A 4,823-nucleotide genomic window follows, 5' to 3' on the forward strand; every position below is an offset into this window, starting at 1 on the left:
CCATGTGTTGCTCCCACAAATCCAAAACCTTAATATCCAAATCCCATGAATCTAAACCCTTGAATCCAAGTTTTGTAGTTTAGTGCTTTGTAGTTAGTTAGGTGTTTAGTTGGTACACTAGTTTTTATTTTCTATCTTTATTTTTTGATAGTGTAGTTTTGTTTTGCTTCGTAGTTTCTTTTTACTTTGTTTTGAAGTTACTAACCATTTTCTTTGTATATAGTTCCTTTTTCTACTTTTCTTCTCACATGGCTTTGATGATGATGCTGTAATACCCCGTATTTTTGAAATGTATTTCTAATTAATTAATTAATTAGTAGTATCTTAAAAAAGGATATTTTAGCAATTTTTTTTACTATTTGAATTTTGGAGAAAAAATGATATTTGAATTTTTGCGCCAAAAGTATTTTAAAAATCGATTATTATATTTGGATTTTGGATAAGATTTATTATCCATTTATTTTATTTTAAAAATCGGATTATTTATATATATTTTGCATATTTTAATTAAAAAAAATTATATTTTTTTATTTAATTAAAAAGGTCCGAATTTCCCTAATTAATGAGCTAAGATATTCGGATTTCCTTTGTTGAAAAATCTGATTTTTCTTAGTTAAATTAATTAGTGAATAATTGGTATTTTCCTAATTAATTATTTTATACAAAATATATTATTTACACAATTATTTTTAATCCTTAAATCTAACAAAATAATTTCCTAAATTCTACATTAGGGGTCCGAAATTTTGAGCTATGGAAGCTCAAAATATTAAGCAACTTTGGTTGGATTTTGGGTGATTTATTTTGGTAATTTGTATTTTTAATTATCTCCTTAAAATCTCTTATTTTCCTTAATTTTATTTTTCATCTCACAAAGATTTGATCATCTTATTTCCTTACCTTATTTCATCCTTAATTATTCCCCAAGTAATCTCTTATGCCATATTATATTCATGACAAACACACTTTCCTAAATGCTATTATTCTTAATCACCGTATTATAAAAAGTTTACATATTTCTTTATTTACCTCTCCAAGTAATTTCCTTAATTCTTTTTACCATAATTCTTCCTGCATTCGCCTACCATAATTCTTTCATTCACGAGACTATAAATACCCCTTCACACCTCTCATATTCTTCACTCCAAAAACCCAATTCTGTTCAACTCTCTACTTCTTCTTTTCCCTAAACCTTTTCATACTTTTCTTCTTCTCTTTTCATACTAATATTATTCCGTTTATCTTTGAATCTAGTCTTCGGGTACTTCTGGTCAGTTTTTGGGATATTTGATGTTTCATAGAAGATTTTTCCTCTAAAAAAATAATTGAGTTTAGGCTTACGAATCACCCAATTCGGAGTTATATTGAAGGAGTTATGGCCTCTGCAAGTTCTGCCTATTCTTTCTAACGAAAATTCAATTCTCTTTAGACCTATTCCTTTATCTTCTCCATGGTTAGTTTTCCAAATTACAAATACCTATTTCAAAGCTATAATTTTATATTAAAGTATTTTTTTTTGAAAAGAGATTTATAGTCCATGCACATTATATTTGAGTTTATGTTGTCATAACCTTATGGTTATGTTATTTTCATGGTGTATTTTTTATTGAACTTTGAAAGTGCGAAGTGTTGATTGATATTTGGAATCAAGGTTTTTGAGGTTCTTTTTGCGTGGTTTTTCTAGCAAGGATCAATGTACGTTTAGGTGGCTAGATACCTTTGAAAGTGATTGGTTTGAATAACATGTTTTGATTGGTGATTGAATTAAATTTATTTGATTTATGATTTTGAAATAAATTATGTTGAAGGTATTGATTTTAATAAAATTATTTTGAATATCGATTTTTAACTCATGTTTTGAATGGTTTGGATTACTTATCGTGTTTAAATAAAGGAATTGATTTTAAAAGGTTTGTTGAATTAATAAAGGTTTTTTTAAGGAAGAGTTGTTGATTTTGAAAAGTTACTAATATGAGATTTTATTCTCAAGTATTTATTTACAAGGTTTGATTTTGAAAGCATGTGGAATTAATTAAAAAGGATTTGTAATTACATTGGAACTATTGGATATTAAAAAGATTTATTGAACCATTGAATTATTATTATTATTAATGCTTTATAAGCATGTTGATAATCCCACTATGCAGATTTGTTTTATTGATAAGACCTTGGATTTTGTATGACCGGGTCTTTCCTCAAAAATAGCCTTTTAATATAAGGAGATTAGCTTGGGGGGTGTGCATACTTGGGTGAGGAATTGGATTAAAAGGAATTGGTTCTGAATAAAGGAATTGGTTTTTATTATCTATTATTTTGAATATGAATCATTGGAATCAGTTTTGGAATAATGAGTTTTTAAATTATTAGAATTGATTTTAAAAGCATGTTTGCAAATAAACCGTATTTCTTATTTGTTTTGGTTCGCCCTGTTCACCGTAATGGTATGCAGTGTTGACTATTTTCAGGTGGAGTCATGATTGAGCATATGGGAGTCCCGGAATTTGCTTCACCTAGTTTAGGAATGTTGGTCTTGTCTCTATTAGCGCTCATAACAATGTTACTATCTTTATAAGTATTAATAAAAGAAAGTTGAGTTTTCGCTGTAAGTTTTGTTGTTGAGTTAAGTATTTTGGGTAGCCTTGCGTAATCATGCGGTGGTAATATGCCCTAGTCTATCTTTACGGTATAATTATACGTATTATACTAGTATTTCCGTAGAGGGATATTTGGGGGTGTTACATAGGGATGTTCAAATCCGGGTATCCGCATTTTTGGGTACCCGAAAATGCGGGTATCCGCATTACTGGGTAGTTAAAAAGGCGGCCCATGACCCGACCCGAGAAACCTGAGTGCCCGAGTTTCGGGTAACCGGATTTCTCAGGTCAGGTCACGGGTACCCTATCTCTTATCATATTTTTTACATTATAAATTTTTTTTGTTCTAAATTTGAGACTTTGTATGAAAATTAGACATCCAATTGCTTGCTGCAGTTGCCAAATTAATAAAGAAGCTCAAATTCATCTCAAGTACAAGAAAAGGATCCTGCCAATTGGAGAATTCAATATTATTTCTAACAAAAGAAACCAATAATATATGATATGAATAGCAGGTTGGTGTTGATAATCAAGACAAGTATCCTAGACTATGAAAATGAAGAACATGGGTAAGAGAATCTATGATGGAACCTCAGCTTAAAGAGGAGAGAAAAGAATGAAGATGAAAATAAAGATCTAATAGATGGAGAAATACACGCCACCTTGGTAGAGTCGCTAAAAAAACATTATGATTATGGCTGAATTGGTGAAAAAACCATGAAATAAACGGAGAACTTGTGGTGTCGTGGAGAGGGGCGGTCAATTAAGGAGAAGTTCTTCAAGAGAGAGAGAAGGAGATTAGACTCCATTAGAGTGGAATTAAGAGGAACACACTAGAGAAAAAGAGAGGTATTGCGGCTGGAAGTTTGTGAGTCAAATAATATAACCCTAGTTAGGTGTTCCAGGCTATAAACAATATTTTTTTTAAAAAAAATCAGCTTCCGGATTTTCGGGTACCCGCGAATCACACAAGCAGGCCCATGACCCAACCCGGATTGTTGTACTGTTTCTCGGGTCGGGTACCCGACCCCTGAATTCAAGAAAAAATAGGAAATTACCCGGTTAAAGTGAGTTGGGTCAGCGGGTCGGCTGGTCGGGTCAACCGGGTCGAATAGTTTTGAACACCCCTAGTGTTATAAAGTGGTATCAGTTTTCAACGGTCCTAAATAAATTAAAATTGGAAATAACAAAAATTGTGGGTAGACTTAATAAGGGCATATAGGATAGATAGAGTTTTGAATTTGTGTGAGAATCAAAAGTTTTATTTTCACATAAATTTTTTTTTCCTATTTGTGGAAAAATGAATGAGAAAAGGATGCTATAGTTCTCTACGGAGGCCTATAATGGGTATGACTCTCTGTCTAGGAAAGGCTCGTCTCAACGTCGTAGGTAACTTTCATGGGAGACTAATCGCGGGTGGAGACTAGGTCATTGAAAACTAATCTTCCCTCAGTCAAACAAAATTAGTAATTTCTCAACACACCCTTATACCTAGCATAGGAGTAAGTCGAGGGTCGAACCACTAGGAATTGTAGGTGAATGCTAATGCTACAGCTAAGCTATCTCAAAGCAATGAATTAAGGTGTGCAAATTCCAAAGCAATCAGACAATCAAGAAAAAATCAAATATATCAAGCAATAGGAATAGGATCCACATATACTCGCAATGGATATAACTAATTTGGATTGGAGATGGCTAAGTCGAGTGTTAGGAGGGAAAATCGATTAAGCAATCAAGAGAGTATGGTAGGCTAATCTCCTACAGGTCAAACTAGCGTCAACTACGAGAGACATATAACAAGTAACCTTGAAAACCTACTAAATAGACAAAAGCAAGCCACAAATCAATTTTCCGTATCAATGTGAACTTACAATGCAATCTAGTGCAACAATCAAAGTTAGCTACTCTTTAATTAATCACACACATGCACTTAATCAATCAACCAATTTAATCACTACATCAACTCCATCAATTTAAGCATTAATCCACTACTCATATATGCTTCACAATTACCCTAGCAAGAGAACTACTCAAAATCCATGAAAATCAAGATCAAAACTAAGCTAAATAACAATTTCTTGATCATCATATCAATAAAACTAATACAATCACAAATTCAATTCAAACTTGAACAATCAACAAAACTATTAAAATCATAAGCTAAAGATTGCATTTAAGTAAAAGATATCCTTACAAACTTGCTTCAATTCAATGGAGAAAATGCTAGAA

The sequence above is a fragment of the Chenopodium quinoa genome, unplaced genomic scaffold (assembly GCF_001683475.1).
Source record: "Chenopodium quinoa cultivar QQ74 unplaced genomic scaffold, ASM168347v1, whole genome shotgun sequence".
In the NCBI taxonomy this organism is placed as follows: Eukaryota; Viridiplantae; Streptophyta; class Magnoliopsida; order Caryophyllales; family Amaranthaceae; genus Chenopodium; species Chenopodium quinoa.